The sequence below is a fragment of the Camelus dromedarius genome, chromosome 2 (genome assembly GCF_036321535.1).
Source record: "Camelus dromedarius isolate mCamDro1 chromosome 2, mCamDro1.pat, whole genome shotgun sequence".
Lineage (NCBI taxonomy): Eukaryota > Metazoa > Chordata > Mammalia > Artiodactyla > Camelidae > Camelus > Camelus dromedarius.
In genome coordinates this window covers 2,709,415-2,726,929 of record NC_087437.1, presented here as the reverse complement: position 1 = coordinate 2,726,929, position 17,515 = coordinate 2,709,415, and the positions used below count along the sequence as shown (strand labels likewise).

The 17,515-nt window shown below is 44.7% G+C and overlaps 1 long non-coding RNA gene and 1 other non-coding gene across 5 annotated transcripts in view; both read left to right on the top strand.

The window, feature by feature from the left end:
- Positions 1–17,515, top strand: part of LOC116156768 (uncharacterized) — a 148,644-nt gene that overhangs the window by 20,265 nt on the left and 110,864 nt on the right. The window lies entirely within an intron of this gene.
- Positions 15,217–15,294, top strand: TRNAI-AAU (transfer RNA isoleucine (anticodon AAU)). The gene has a single exon. It is a non-coding gene; the product is annotated as a tRNA-Ile (tRNA).

Below are 17,515 nucleotides of genomic sequence, written 5' to 3'. Positions count from 1 at the left end.
AGTAATTCTCCAGCTCCTCCTCCACAAGCCACCCATGTGAGTCCCAATACTTTATTTGTTCCTATATTCCATCCTATATCCCACTTTTCTTATTTTCAGTATGCTATGAGAAGGTCCTGGCATTTTTTTTTTTTCTTTCTTTTTTAAATTGAAGTAAAGTCAGTTTACAGTGTTATGTCGGTTTACAGTGTCTTGTCAGTTTCTGGTGTACAACATCATGTTTCGGTCACACATCCGGCATTACATCTTTTCTCTTTGTCCTACTGAGTGAATTCACGGTAACTTGATAACAGATTTCCAGAGTCTGTTGTTGAACTGAAACAGAGAACGCTCCATGCCTGCTGTCTGCTCTCTAAAGGTCATTGTAGAAACAGCCATCGAGTTCTCAGCACTGTATTTGAGTTCAGTCTCTCTACTGCAGATCTTAGAGCTATTCTGAAATAGACTTGGAAATGATTTGCTTGAGATTATCGTATATTGGTGCCAATATAGTCATTGGAAAGAGTTGTTCAAAAAAATCATAATTACTCATTAATTAGCCAAAGTTCTGCATCGAGAAATACTAATTGTCCATCTCTGATGTGCCGGGTGCCAAGAAGACAAAAAACTTTCCTGTAATCCTAAAGTCCAGTGTTAATATTTATGCCTCCTACTAGTTTAAACAGACATACATATCTGTGTGCATAGATTTAATTTGATCTGTTATCTGCTGTGTATGTACATTTCAAAATCCTCTTCAACAATACTTATTAAAAGGTTAAGTTTTTTGCGAGTCTGGTGGGCATGCGATCGCATTGTTAAATTCATCTGTGCTCCCTAATCACTCATGAACTTGATTACATCGAGTGCCTTCTCCACGTTTATTTGCTGCCCAGGATTTCTTTTGCCAATTGTCTGCCACATCCACTGTCCTTTTCCTATAAGGTTGTCTTTTTGTCACTCATTATGTACGGGTTTTTAATACATTGAACTGGCAACAAATCCTTTGTGTGTGTTAAGTATTATCTTTCAGCGGTACCCTGTGTTTTAACTTTGTTTTAAAAGTGTACGTAGAGAAGTTCTCAGTTTTGATAGAACCAGTTGATCATTTTTCCCTTTCGTATTTCTTGCTTTTCGGATCCTTGCAAATTCTTCTTTTTCTAAGGAGACAGAACTATTCATATTTTCTCTTCAAAGGCTTATTTTCTACATTCATGTCTTTAATTTATGTGGAGTTCATATTTGAATATATTGTGTAGTACAAATACAATTTTCTTTTTCTGTCCAGAATTCCAGTTTGCCTAGTGCTGGTTTCTCAACAAATTATCTTTCACCCATCAGTTGGGAACACTTCTGTTGCACACGGAGCTCTCAGATAGACTGGACCATCTTAACTCCTCTTCCTTCGGGGTGCATCCTAGTGGTTTCCAAAACCTTCAGTCTTTCCAGCTCTTCATTTTCAGAATTGTTTGGACTTTTCTGGGCCTTTATTAAGTACTATTTCTGGAATCATTTTGCCAACCTGCATAAAAATGTCACAATATTTGAATATTGTTGTCTGCCTTATCCTTAATTTAAGCTTAACTTTATACAGGTCACTTTAAAAACATCATTCAGTTGCGTTGCACTTTTCTTTCTAGAGTCCTCCCACATCTTTTTTTTTTAATTGAAGTATAGTCAGTTACAATGTCAATTTCTGATGTACAGCCTCATGTCCCAGTCATGCATATACATATATATTTGTTTTCATATTCTTTTTCACTAAAGATTATTATAAGATACTGAATATGGTTCCCTGTGCTATACAGAAGAAATTTGTTTTTTTAATCTATTTTTATATATAGTAGTTAATATTTGCAAATCTCAAACTCCCAGATTTATTCCTTGCCACCCACTCTCCCCGGTAACCATTAGATTGTTTACTGTGTCTGTGAGCCTGTTTCTGTTTTGTAGATGAGTTCATTGGGTTTTTTGTTTTTTTTTTTTTTTTTTAGATTTATTCATCCAGATGAATTAGGAGGGAGGTTATTCATCTCTTAATTGTTTTTGTTTGTTTGCACTTTCTTCTTCTTTGATTTTTTCCACGGCTTTTAGATTTTGCTGGCTCACCTTGCAGGTGAGTTTATGTGCTTTTGCTGTCAGTCTGTCTTTTTTTATCTTTCCCCTTCTGTGTTTCAGTTTGTTGCTCCTTCTGCTTCTTATCCCGTGGTCCAGGGCCAGGTCTTAATATGGACAGTTCGGGGTTCCCTTTTCTGGTCACTGCAGGTGGGCCGTAGTCCTGGTCTTGCACCAGGACCTGGCCAGGAAGATGAGCATCTTGGAAGTAGCCTGAGCTCCAGGCAGCATCCCTAGCCTCCTTCCAGGAGAGGCAGGGCTGGAGACCAGGTACCACACATTGAGCTTGCTTTTGGTCCCTCTCCACCCATGTATGAGTGCTTTTAGTTCCCACCACCTCTCAGGGGCCCAATTCCTAGCTGCTGTATGTAATTCAGGACCAGAAGATGGCAGCCAGTGGCTATAGACCTGCTTCCTGGATCCCCTTGTTTCTGCACAAAGATACTTATTTTGGCGTGTGTTTTCTTATTCTAGACACTAGTCACAAAGCAGTGAATGAGGCAGATAAAAATCTATTCATCATTTTTGCTTGGAGAGGGAGAGAAATGTAAAGCCTGGTGGCCACAATTCTCATTGGAATTTTAATTGGTTTTATGTTGCATTTATAGATTAACTTGAAAAGAGCTGACAGGTTAATGTGTTGTCTCATCTGCAAACCTTGAATATTTTTCACATACTGAAATAAATCTAACTCATTTAGAAAAGTTTTAATCCATCTAGAATACAGTGCATGTCCCAGGAATTCATGAAACAAGCATCTCCTTCTTCTCTTATGGTTATGAAACCATAACCATAAGAGGTTATGAAACCTCTGATTTCAATTCTCCTTTTTTGTTCTCCCCAGAACTATCGAAACAGTGTAAAAGGCTAGTGCATCTTATTACTCAGTTAATGGTAGTATTGTTACTGAGTTCCAACTTGTTCTGCTCGCTGCACAACAGGCCAATAAATTAGAGAGGAGGTGTTGGGGCAAGGAAAAGCGACTTTATTCAGAAAGCCGGCAGACCAAGAGGACGGCGGACTAATGTCTTGGAGAACCATCCTCCAGTCAGAATACAGGCTCCTTTAATACAAAAAACAGGGGAGGGAGTGTGGTTTGTTGCTGCAAACTTTTTGCTGCAGGAATTCTTTGTTCTTGCAGCTGTCCATGTAGGTCAGGCCATGGTGTCCCTGCAAACCTCCAACAAAACAAAGGTTATTCTCTATCTTGCAACTTGTGTTTCTACCTAAGTGCAGAAGTGCTAACATCCTTCAAGGTCAGAGCTCCCAGAATAGGCTCTCCTGTGTATTTCAGGCTAAAGGCAACATTGTTTCATAAAAGGTGCAGAGCTGGCAAGAGTAGAAAACAGGGCACAATGGTGAAAACTAAAGGAACAGATCCAGTATGGAGCCGGATCTGTTCTCTGTTACAGATGGACGCTGAGGGATATTTAGGAGAAGTTCGGGACAGCTCATTGATTTGATATGGGGGGTGGGGTGCAGGCAAAGAGACCAAGACGATCCCTGGGCTCCCTTCTGATTGGGAAGACAGCTTTGTCTGGACTGTTTGAATTTGAGGTGGCCTGTGCGACCTCCAGGAGGGGACCCTGGGCTGAGGGTACTTGGCATTCAGGGTCACTTGACATCTGCAATCTTTACCTTTTCTATTTGTTTCTTTTCTATATGTAAGAAATGAATTTTCCTAAACCTTGATACTTTTCAACCTAGTGTCCCACTGTTCTCTGTCTCATCAGAAGCTTCCTGAAAGAGTGCCAGCGCCCCTCTCTATCCTGTGCCCCATCACGCTCTGACACTAGCCGTGGGCTCTTGCCACAGCCTCCAGTGGCCTCCTCCTGTGCCTTCCCCCTCCCCCAATTATTTGAGAGTCCCAAGCTCACCCTCCCCCTGGCATTCACCTGCCAACCCACTCCAGCCTCCACATCCCCACCCCGTCCTGACTCCCGCCCTCCTTTTCAAACCCCCCATCCTCCTCCCCTAACAATCCTCACTCTGTCTCTAGAGAGCATTTCCAGTGATTTTCTTTGCAGAGGACATGCTCTCTCTGGTCCAGTCCCTCTGGGTGACCCCTGAGTCCCTGACACATGTAAGAGCTGCCTGGCTGCCCTGGACCTCAAACCCACTGTGTCGCCGCTCTCCAGGGTCCAAGTTTGCCTTTGAAAAGCAAATGTCACTCGCGTGGTCACCACCATCTACACCCGTGCAGCCTTCATCCATTTCCTCAACCCCTGGGGCTGTGAAGTTGGGGCAGTTTCACAGAACAGTGCAGTGGAGAAAGGCCCCTGGGGGGCTGGACAGCCTTTGGAAAACAAGTTAACCCAGCGGCAGTCATGACCCTGCCCCACCTGCCTCAATGTACCTCTCCTGACCACTCAGAGGGAAACATCCTGATTGAACTATTGTCTTAATACTTCCTTCAACAGAGGCAGTCTGTGCCGACTGAGTCTCCCCAGATGCCTGCAGCTGCCAGAATCCCGTGACCCTGCAGGTGGTCTGGTCCTTCCTTGAGTCCAAGTACGCCTGTGACTAGACCTGAATTCACCTGCTACCTCTGGTCCTTCCACAACCCCTCTCTCCTCTGGGCTCTGTCTAGCTCTCCTGGGTAGATAGCTCAGAAGCAACAAGGTAGCTAGTCAGTGTTTGCAGTATCTTAACGTCAGAGAACATCCAGAAACCACACACACGTGCACCAGAATTAGGATTTGTTTTAGCAATTGAGAGACTGATTCTAAAATTCTAAAATGTGGAAGTGAAAATTCCAGGAAGAGCCAAGATGAACAAGAACCAGCAGTGGACATTGCCCTCCTAGGTATTAAGACTTTTTATAAAGCTGTGGGTTGTCACCTGGTGTGGTACCATTGGAGGCCGAGAAACAAACCAGACAGGTCAATGTGTACGGCCTTTAGCACCTAGCATGAGGGCCCTGCAGATTGGGAGGAGAGGCAGAGGAAACTGTCCACATGTAGAACACTGGCTCGAAGTCTTTGCAAAATAATCTCAAGATGGACTCAAATTTAAGTTAATTATGATCAAATATAGGGAAACCCTATGTTATCAAGTTAGGGAGGGATCATCTAAACATTTCAAAGAGCAGAAATCATAAAAAGTGTGATAAATGTGATTATATTCAAATAAAAAAAATTTTGCATGTCCATAACATAAACCAAGTTAAAGCACAGCCCACACACGTGTGGGCATGTTTGCAGCATAACTGCCGCGCACAGATGATTCGCATCCAGTGGCTATAAGTACCAGGAGTTAAGCAAAGACTGGAGCTGAGAAAACCCAAGTGGCCCACGAGTGATGTCGATGTGGATGATCTCTGAGCACCCACATACTTTGTCCTGTTTTCTCCTCACACGACACTCAGTGTGGGCACACTAAAACCTTCCTTTATGCCTGTAAAGAGGCAGTGCTCTTTGGAGACACACAGGTGAGTTGCTTTTTTCCTAAGCAGCTTCTGCTTCCCTCCCTGGGCTGGCGTAGCGCTGCCTGGCAGCCCTGGGCCCTGGGGTGGAAGAATGTCCCAGCCAGGCGCTTTTACAGATTCCAGCGGTGAGCCTTGCCAAGCTGGCGCTGGTCTCTGCTGGTGTAACTGTCAGAGAAGCAGTGCTGAGCGGGGAGGGTCTGGAGAAATGGGAAGGAATTTGGGGGCAAGTGGAAAGGCAGAGGAAGAGACACGACTGAGGGTTGCAAAGGGGCAGGAATGAGGGGACTTGGTGGTTGGGCAAAGGATCCGAGGAGAATCTGGAAAAACACCACTGATAAAAATCAAAGTATTTATACCCCCGACAGATGCAGGTCATTTCCTAAACCTGCATAAAAAGAGCAAAGACAAATGGGTCAGGAAAGGAAAAGGCCAACAGAAAAACAGGCAAAATGATGTGAGTCAAAACTAAAAACAAAACAAAAAACACATATGTCCCCCTTTCACTTAACCCGATGGGTCCAAATCCCAGATTTCCATGGTGCTTGCAGAAAGCAGTGCTCCCTCTGGCTCTGGGGGCCGGAAGTCTAGACAGGAAGCCGATTCCCTGAGAATCCCGAGGACACCGGCCACCATCTCCTGCTTCCCCATGTGCTGTGGAGAAGTAGGACCCCTAGGCTCCGTGGCGGGAAACTTTGTGGGGGAGTTTGTTCTCAGGAAGTTTCTAGGGTCGAGTCTCTGCAGTGAGCTGAGTATGTCCTGTGCGCCTGACAGGTCAGGCTCACCCACCCACCATGCGCAGCACACTGAAGCCTTTTAATGTGGGAACACACATCCTTCCATTCTGAGAAATACTCTTGAATGATTTTATTGATACATAACTCCTCTCCATTCCTCTGTCCACCACTGTCCTGTTGGAGAGGTGGCATTGCTCTTCCAATTTCATTTTTTTTTCCTTAGCTTTTCTTTTTGTTCTCTTTTGGGCAGTGTTTTCTGGTGATGCAATGGAATTATTTCTGTTATATTTTTCATTTCTGAGGTATCTTTTATTTGCTGGGTGTTTTCTTTGTGAGGCATCCTAATATTTCATCATTATTCCCTGAAGACATATTTCAGGTTCTCTGATGTTTTCTTCTACCTTCACAACCTGTTTGCTGCATTTTGTATGTGTTTCAGTCTCTCTCTTTCATGTGATATGAAATTTTGCTGTCGCCTAAGAACTCTGCATCTGTAGGTGGGGCTCATTTCCTGTGGGACAGACTGGGCTGTTAATAGGTCAGTGCCAAGTCTGATGCTCTGGGGAGGTGTCCTGTCTCCTCCTGGGGCGTGGTCCTGGCTGCAGCATTCACGGACTGCAGGGAGACACCTGGACTCTGTGTCCAGTATGTAAATCTCCCTGTACCCACCACGCACGTCAACAGTTAGAACATCCTAGCCCCTCAAAGCCCCTCACAAGCCTCCCATGAGTATCCCCACCCTCTTCAAGGGCCATCAGCTATCTTAAAAATATCCCATAACTGAGTTAAAAAAAAAGCTAATCAAGGAATTCAACACATTTATTTTGATTATGCTAAATTGAAACTTGAACTGTATCACTTTTAGACTATTATGTTTTTCTTTTATTTTCTTTTTATAAATTCAATTTATGCTGCTTTTATTGACTCACTTTATTGGAAATACTAAGACAGAGGGAAAAGACATTTCATTATTCACAATATGAATTATATGTGATCCCCCATTCATAACGAACATGACTTGCCCTGTCGTCATTGCCGCGCCCCCACAATGTGTTACTCTTCCCATCATCATAGTCCTGCGCTTTATGAAATCTCAGAAAAAGACGCTAGTGTGAGCACACCTTGGAGTCATTGCGGGTTTGGTTCCAGGCCACCACAGTGAAACAAATATTGCAATAAAGCATCGTGAATTTTTTGGTTTCCCAGTGCACATAAAAGTTATATTTACACTATAGTCTATTAAATGCACAGTAGCATTATGTCCAAAAAAAAATGTATATACCTTAATTAAAAATACTTTATTTCTGAAAAATGCTAACCATCATCTGAGCATTCAGTGAGTTGTAGCAGCAACAAAGATTACAGATTACAGATCACCAGAACAAATACAATAATCACAAAGTTAGATATGTTGTGAGACTTAACAAAATGAAGTCAGCACATGTTGGGAAAATTGTGCTGATAAACTTGCCCAGTGCAGGATTGCCACAAATCTTCAATTTGTTAAAAATTCATTATCTGTGAAGCACAATAAGTAACGTATAATAAAATGCAGTATGCCTGTTTTATTTCAATAACTTCAACATTTTAATTTATCCTCCCCATCTTATTTTTCACCAGTCCTTCATGCTTCTTAGACTGTCCTGCTGGAATAATATTTCTTGTTTCATCTTTTAGAATTTCCTTAACTCAGGCCTCAGCAATAAATACATTTTATGTTCATCTGTAAATTGCTTCATCTCCCTTCTTAAAAGATTTTTTAAAAAAACTGTGTACATAACTATCAGTTGACAGTTATTTTCTCTAAAATATTCAAAACTAGTATCCCACCCAAGTTTAATTGATGGTGAGAGATGGTTTCAATCATTGTTGAGAAATATTCTGTCAATCAAATTGTTTTTCTTCTGTGTGTTGTCTAAGGGTTCACCAGAGAAATAGACCTAATGGGGGGGGGGTGAGAGAGAATGAGAGAGAGATTTTAAGAAATGGGCTCACATGAATGTGTCTGGCAAATCCAAATTCTGCAGGGTGGGTCAGCAGGCTGAAGAACCAGGGAAGAGTTAAGGCTGCATCTTGAATTTAAAGCCACCTGGAGGGAGAAGTTCTTATTCATGGGACTCCACAGTCTTTTCTCTTAAGATCTTCAACTGATTGGATGAGGCCCACCCACATAGAGGGCCATCTGCATTACTCAAAATCTACTGATTTAAATGTAGTTTTCATCTAAAGAAAACCTTCATAGTGACATCAAGATTGATGTTGGACCAAATAGGCACTGTGGCCCATCAAAGTTGACACATAAAATTAACTATCACATATGTGACATATAGTTTTTCTGATTGTCTTTAATTTGAAATGAAATCAGTTCCTAGAGAAGAGATTTTAAAAGCACACCATCCCAAGAGAAAACATTTACAGAATTCTCTGAGAAAGACAAACAACTGACTAGAAAACATAGGGACATATGTTCAACAGAACTATCAATGAAAGAAATGCACATTTAAAACAATGATTTTTCATATCACCTTTCAATTTGGTAGATATTTTAAAAGACAATATAACACTAGCAAAGCCACGGTGAGATCCCACTTGGATACTTCGCTTGGGAATTTGTACCAAGCTTGGTAACACATAACAGGGACCATAAAGTGCTAACATCCTTCCATCCAGTAAAATAACTTCTAGAGCTCTACCTAACAAAACTGGCAGACATGGGCACAGAGCATTTTGTACCAAGCTTATGATCACAGTGTCATTATAATGATGAAAAATTGGGAACACACTGGTGGACGGAATTCTAAAGCTGCTCCCTGAAGATTCCATGTCCCCTAATCTCCAAACCTGTGAATGGGATGAGATAGCACTCCCACCCCAAGTCATGCAATTGGTTATGTTACCTGGGACACCGGACCAAACAAAACCCCTTAAAAGTGGGCAACTGTCTCTCTGGCTGGTGGCAGAAGAGGAAGACAAAGGGGTTTGAAGCATGATTAGGTCCTGTTGCACTGTTGAAGGCTGAAGACGGAGGAGGCCACATAAACACACGTGGCCTTTGGGAACTGAGAGCAGCCCTCAGCCAATAGCCAGTGACGAAATGGGGCCCCGAGTCCTACAACCATAAGGAACGGGGTTCTTCCATTCTTCCATTCTTCTCAGGTGCCCCAGATGAGACCTGCTTTGTTCTCACTAGGAGAGATCCTGGGCAGACGCCCAGCTGAGCCACCAGAGCTGAGATAATAAATGCATTGCTGTGAGCTGCTGAATTTGTGGTCATTTGTTATGCAGCAATAGAAAACTAAAACACAGAGGAACTAAGATGCACTAGAACACAAAACAAACATCCAGCAATGGGGAAATTTGAACATGTACGTCCACACATTTTCATGAAACCATCGCAGGCAGTCTCCTCAGATCAGGTTTCTAATCCACACTTCACGATGGGTGGGAATCCTTGGGCTCTGTGGATGTAAAATACACACACTGCATAAATACAATCTTTATGTTAGGCAAATGATGTCTTATTTAAATAAAGATTACAGATAACTTTTCACTTTAAGTTAAATTGAAACTGCACCACTTAGGTGTAGATTGACACACTGTCTGTGCTATTTAAAAAAAAAAAGACAAATGAACTTATTTACAAAGCAGAAACAGTCACAGAAGTAGAAAACAAACTTACGGTTCCCGGGGGAGGGGGGGTGGGAAGGGGTCAACTGAGATTTTGAGATTTGCAGGTACTAATTATTATATAAAAATAGATGACAAGTTTATACTGTATAGCACAGGGAAATATAGACAGTATCTTAGAGTAACCTATAATGAAAAAGAATACAAAAATGAATACATGGGTGTGTATGTATGACTGCACTGCTATGCTATACACAGAAATTGACGTAACATTGTAAACTGAGTATACTTCAATAAAAAAACAAATATATATAAAATTGCAATGTGCTTGGTTGATTGGTTGAAAAAAATCTGTATAAAATGCTCTGGAAATAGTTGGAGAAATTTGGGGGGAGGGTATATAGTTCAGTGGTAGAGTGTGTGCTTAACATGCACAAGGTCCCAGGTTTGATCCCCAGTACTTTTGTTTAATAAGTAAATAAACAAAAATAAATCTAATTGCCTCTCTCCCCCACCAAAAAAAAGTTTCATACTTAAAAAAATAGTTGCAGAAATTTGAATGTGGAATATGTATATATATCATATGGATATACATATGATAAAATTATTATTTTTTAGGTCTAAAGCTGATAGTACAATTATACAAAGTCTTCATTCTTGAGGGATGCCAAGTTGGAACTAAAAAAATTTAGATGTGAACTGCCATGTTTGTATTTATTTTCCAATGATTTAGCCAAAAAAAAATTACATATTTTTATAGTGCTTTATATACACACATACAAAGAGAGAAGAGGGAAAAACAAGTGTAGCAGAATATTAACAAGGGTTAATCTAGCTGAAAGGCGTACAGGTGTTCATGGAACACTTCTTTCATCTTCTCTGTAGATTTGGAAAACTTCATAATAAAAGTTGGAGAAATGAAAAAAAAAAAAAAAAAAAACCCTGCACCAGGAAAAAAATGCGTTTCCTTTCCTCAGATGTTTTAAAACTGTATTTTCTGCAAAACATACAGGTTTGCATACACACAAGTCAAGGAAATACTTTATTCCAAATGGTGGTACAAGTCACCCTTGTGCTGGCCTCTAAATAAGACCATTGTAATTTCCCCAGGGTATTGTTGCAGATTGATCATTTCCCCCAAAGACACCCATTCATTTGGAAATCTTGCAGTTCATTTTCCAACCTGAGCTGGCAGCACCTGGTGTCCCGAGTGCCTCAGTCTGAGAGGGCCCCCTCAGGTTCATTCTCAGCTTCTCCGGGGCCAGCCCTTCTCTGAGGACACAGGCGGCTGCTGGCGGCCAGGTGGACTCTGTTCCCTGTGTGTGTCCCCGCGCACGGGCAGCAGACTCATCAGCACAGGCTTGTTCCTTCCCAGTCTGCTTCCTGCCAGCAGCGTCCCATGCATGGAACACACAATCAGTGCTGTTTCATTTGTGAAATATTCTCAAGAATTACACTCTAAACTTCAATTAGATGGTGTATGGATACTTGCATATACTCCAGTTGTATGACTTTAAGAATCTCCTTTGTTAATACACAGGAGAGAAAACAACATAAATGTCTAGGAAATTATCTCTAGCATAAAACCTTCTCCCGAGCACCTATAATTCCCACTCTTTCAGGAAGAAGCTTTCCCAAAGCCCCTACATTATTTTACTTTCTCCCTGGACTCATTCTGAATCTGAATTTTTGAAAGGGTGAAAACAAATAGAGATAAAAGTCACTAGATTACACCTCTGAATCACTTTGCATCAGACAGTCTGTGGAAACAGTTCTCATGAAAACAGTTTATTTTTAATAAAGATGAGAAACAGTTACACTGAATTTGCGTCTCCATGTTATGCAATTATAGGCGTTTTTCTGCGTCTTTATACTTTTATTTTTTATTTGAACAATTAAACTTATTTTTACAATTTGATAATTGTTACAAAGGAAAAAGAACAAGTTGGATAGTCAGCTTATAAAGGAGGAACTAGCTCATAAAACTTAAATGTTTAAACACACTACACAGTAAATCAGTTCTTTGCACATACATAAGAACATCAGCAGATGAAATCTGAAGCAACTATCCCAATAATTACAGCCCAGCCTGCACCTAACCCTTCTTGTGAGGAATCTCTTCATTCCTTCTTTATTCAAAACCTCCACACACATGCAGGCTCTTCTGGGGGCAGCCAGCTCTGACCTCGAATGCCTTCCACCCACCCCGCAGCTTCAGAGTAAGACCTTCCCCTCCCCTAGACTTTGCCTTGACCTTGCCTGCCCTTGGGATCTGCCATGTCCTGTTGGTTCAGTCCGGCCTGAGACTCTGTTTAGGGGGCCCTGTCTGATTCTCCTCTAGCCGTAGGCTTTATCTGCATCCCTGAGAAAAGCCAGGTCACCGGTGATGGGCCTGGAGGAGGGGCTGTGGAAGCACAGGATGGCACTGGGAACGTAAGCATTCTTTGGTTTTTAGAAGAAAAAAATTAAACATCTTTTGATAAACTAGGAGGTGAAAGCATTTACAAGAATAATATCTAGCTCCGTGTTTATAACCATAACATGTCCACAAACAGACGTGTCCCAGAGATGTCGGGACCCGGGAGGTTGACGCTGGGTTTTTTTCATTGACTGAAGCACCTGGGCGCCCTGTTCCTTTTCCCTTACAGTATAAGGGTCATAGCTACCTCCTCCTCCTTTTTGGTGGGATACTTAAGCAGTGAGCTCAGCTCTGGAGACTGATGGGGCAGGAGAGTCCCATGACACCGCAGGGGGGTTCTCAGCCTCCCCAACCCCCCACTAAACAAACCAGCACCCACAAACTCCAAGAACAACCTCCAGTTGAGAGCCACTGTTTTGGCCTTTCCTGGAGTGGCATTCTAAGCCTGCCTGGTGTGAAGGACCAGTCCTCTCCAGCCGGGGGGGGGGGGTGCTGTCTAGCTCCCTGGGTCTACCTGCAGAACTCAGTCCTGCTCCCTATGCTGTATCATCCTAGCATCTCGGGCTCCGCTACCTGTGCTGGGGAAGAAGGCAAGGTGGGTGGAGTTACATCTCATCTCTGGGTACCCCCAGGGTGACACTGGGGCATCCACCTCACCTGTCTGCACCTGCTCCCTCCATCCCCTCCTCCCAGTTGGCCCCTCTGAGCCACATTTAGGATCTGAGTAACAAGATCATCAACCAGTTCTTTCCATCCAACCCAGGAGGCACAATGGAGGTCAAGGACAGACCCAGGGCAAGTCCTGAGGAAGAGGTAGGATGTACAGACAGATGGATGTATGGATGGACAAATGAGTAAGTCAGGCCATGGCAGAAGCTCCTGAGCACAGTGTTGTCCTGGTCCCAGGGCTGGGCATTCACTCAGTTGTCGATGGTGAGTTCATGTTGCGTGGCCTCCTCGATGTTCTGAAGCTGACGGATTTCCCACTCCCTCACTCGCTCCATCTGTTTAAAAGAAAGGCCTCTCTGAGGTCTGCTCTGCTGGAGCACCTGCCTTTGCCAGAGACAAGCTGCGTAGGAAGAGCAGACGCCCATCCAGGGCTGTAGACTCTCACACAGGTTGGCTCTTGGGCACCATCCAGGCCTCACAAATGAGAGTCCGCCTGGCCAGTCTCCAAGGCTCTGCCTCGTGCCCCACCATGATCCCATGATGGGCCTGGCAGCTGCTCAGAGGCCCGGATGCTGGTGTGAGGACAGGCAGCTTTGTGAGCAGATGTAGTTAGGACCCCAGGATCTGGGTCTGACAAGGGCACGGAGAGGTCACTGGGGTGGGGAGAGGAACAAGGAGGGGCCAGCCAGGTGGCGGCTGGAAATGTGAGGGGTGGGGTGGGCACCTGCGGATGGAGTGTCTGCCTGAGGCTGTCTAGAGAGGGATTTTCCCACTGTGTCCTCCAGGGGCTCTTCCAGGGCTGCTCAGGGGCAGCCGAGGGAGGGACTAACGCAGGACAGCGTGGGGAGGGTGGGAGTGGGATGACTCAAGCTGGTGAACAAGGCAGAGGCTCATAGAGACTGGTGGGGGGCGGGGTTCAGGTGGCTTAGCCAGATCGGGTTGGCTCAGGTGTGGAGATGGAAGGAAAGGCGGCTGGGGTCTGCCGGCCACTGATGGCAGGCCTGCTGTGGAGCAGGGTCCACCAAACACCCCAAAAGTGTAAAAACAGAAGCAAGCCCCATCGCCCATCCAGGGGCAAGATGAGGAGCAGGAGAGCCTGGCACTGTGGAGGAGTCACGTGCCTGTCCCAGTGATAGAGAAAGATGGTATCTGCCTGCACGGAGGGGCCCTGCTGCCTCAGGGAACCCAGGCTCAGCTGAGGGCATGTGGGGTTTGTTGCAATCTCCCCTCCCCCCTAAAAAGCCCTACAGTGAGACCTGCAGTCCCCTTCTCTTCTTCAGCTCCAGAATATTCCAGCCCGGCTCATGCCTCTCCTGGCAGCAGGTGGGAATGTTAGACGGTAGGGAAACTGACCAGAGAAAGGAAGCAAGTTCCTGTAAGAGGAGGCAGCTGAGGCCTCGGGCAGCCCCTGGCGGACAGGTCCCACCCGGCAATGCACAGGGAACTTCTGATCCGCTGGTGAGTCCTTGCTCCTAACTCTCACCAGGCACAGCCTCCAGCCCAGCGAGATGTGGAGGGTGGGATTAGAAAACCCACCCTATGAGCAATGGCCCCAGAAAGTCAAGAGAAGCCAAGCGAAGGGGGTCTAAAGGCCAGCAAAGCAAACTTATGGGAATGAGGGAGATCCCGGGGAGTCAGGCTGTCTGGCAGCAGGTAACCTTGCAGGTAGAACGTGCTCTGAAGAAGCAGGGAGAAAAAGTAAGAGAGGAAAGAGAAAGCCACTAGGTGTTGGAGATGACACAAATCAATGGAAAGATATTCTGTGCTCATGGATTGGAAGAATTAATGCTATTAAAATGTCCATGCTACCCAAAGCCATCTACAGACTCAGTGCAATCCCTACCGAAATTCCAATGGCAAAGTTTTTTAAAACAAAAACAGATCCTAAAATTACAAACAATCCTAAAATTCATATGGAACCCAAATAGCCAAAGCAATCTTGAGAAAGAACAAAGCTGGAGGCATGATGAGTCCTCATTTAAAAGAATATTACAAAGCTACAGTAATCAAAACAGTCTGGTATTGACATAAAGAGACCCACAGAGCAAAGGAACAGAATAGAGAAGCCAGAAATAAACCCATGCGTATATTATCAATTAATTTATAACAAAGGGACCTAAAATATACAATGAGGAAAGGACAGTCTCTTCAATAAATGCTGTTGAGAAAACTGAATAGGCACATGCAAAATAATCTAACTGAACCACTATTTTACACCAGACACAGAAATTCACTAAAAAATGGAGGGTGTCGGGGATACAGCTCAGTGGTAGAGCATATGCTTAATGTGCATGAGGTCCTGGGTTCAATCCCCAGTCACTTCATAGGAAAAAAAAAAGGATTAAAGACATAAGACCTAAAATCATAAAACTCCTAGAAGAAAATATGTGAGTAAGCTCCTTGACAGTGGTCTTTCTGATGATTTTTTTTTTTAATTTGACACCAAAGCAAAGGTAACAAAAGTAAAAATAAACATAAAACTAAAATGCTTCTGCTCAGCACAGGAAACCACCAACAAAATGAAAGGCAGCCTATGAAATGGGGGAGAGTATTTGCAAATCACATGTTGGATAAACAATTAATATCCAAAATAGATAAGAATTCATATGACTCAATAGCCAAAAAGCACACAAAACAATTTAGAAGTGGGCAGAGGGTCTAGATAGACCTGTGTGAGAGGCAAGGCAGAAGTGTCCCCAGCAGTGCCTGTTCCTGAGAAGCTCCTGGAACATGAGGTCACCAGAAAGACTGGCGGAGGGGCTGGGAAGCAGAGCCCGCAGCAGGAAGGGGCCAGTGTCCTCCACCCCCTGGGACTCCGAGCCAGCCAGAACAGGGGGGCAGGTGGACGCCACAGGGGCTTGGACCTGAGAAATGAGGACAAAGCAAGGGGATTTCCAGGGACTCCCTTCCACGTCCTGCCCATCCCTAGAGCACCGGGAAGGTTTACAGAGTATGCTAAGGGGTCTGGGGAGCTCATGGGAACTTGGGAGGCACATATTTTATGGCACAAGCAAAAGTCTCTCACATGGGGTCACAGGGACCCCTCAGAGATGGGGAAGGGTGGGGTAGAGACAGGACCCCGAGCTGGATGATGTGCTCCAGTCCCAGCGACACCATGATGCCCAGGCCAAGGGCCCACCAGTGAGGAAAGGGCAGCTCTTGGTCTCTCAGTTGTCACTAGGCTACTTCCTGACAGGGCCTTGGGCAGGGACCCAGAGCTCCAGAGGGACAGGACAGGTCAGGGTCAGGGTCAGGTCCTACCGCAGCAGCCAGCTTCTTCAGGTCCCGTCGCCTCCTCCTGGCCGTGTTTGGGATCCCGGGCAATCCCAGGTTTGGTCCTTGTCTCCTTGTCCTGGGGGCCTTGCCCTGCTGCTGCTTCTGCTTTTGCCCGGTGGTCGAGGCTGGCATGGGCGGGTCTTCCTTAGGAGGCCAGGGGTCTGAGTAGGACCCTCGCTGTTCACTGGACACCTCAGAGTCCTGGATGGTGGAGAGCTGCCTCTTCCTTATGGGGCCCATGGGGCTGAGCCCTGCCAGGGAAGATGAGAGGTCCCAGGAGGAGTGTGCAGGCAGTGGGGACCCACCAGCAGGGCCCTCTTCCTGGTGGGAGGGGACATGGCCTGGTGTTTCCATGCGCCAGCTGAGGGTAGCTCCCTCTGGGGTGCTGTGCTTTGGGACATTTCTCAAGGATGGCCGTCTGGTCACTGAAGAAATGCTCTCATCTTCAGAGGAGCTCAACCTAGGAACCTGTCAAAACAAAGCACAGAGGTTGGTGTCCTAGAAGGTCACAGCAAGCTGAGCCTCAAGATGGGCACCACACCCAACTGGGCACATTGTCCTGGAGGTACAATCACCACGAGGCAGACCCTCCAGTCTGCCCCCTCGAGGGGCGCCTGCAGCACCAGGATGAGACCCAGCACGGAACAAGACCACACTCATCTTGGGCCTGTCTTTTCCCTGGTTGTCTTCCCTTGGTCAAAATTTTAACTTTTTGTCATCAATCAAAATGTTTAAGGATAGGACTGAAAAACAGATAACTTTCAGGTAACATTTTTTAAGAAAAAAAGTTTACAATGTTAATGAAATCATCTTAACATTGAAACTCAACATGAAGTAGCAAAACCATGGATTAACACTGAAGTTTTTTTGCACAGAAGTAAACTGTGTTGGGCAGGTGAGGGTTCTGAGGGTGGGGTGGGGTGTGATGTTTTCGAAAAGCTGGATAATGTCCCAATCCCAAACCCGATGACAGATGGTAGCAACTCCATCATAGACAATTTTGTTTTCTTCTTTCAAAATAAATCCTTGATTAACCCATCAGAGGTGCTGAAAATACAGTCTAGGGAGGGTTCCCAGGGATACATTCATTCCATGGAGTGTGCTGGAATATTCAAAATCTGTTCACCTTAATTTCTCACAGCATTCTCGTGAGGTGAGTGTGATCATCATCAATGATCTGAGGGGAAGTTGAAGCCCAGGTGGGGTGAGTGACAGGAAGCAGGTGAGCAGAAGGGACAAGCTACAGACCAGGGTGGGTGGAGCTGACAT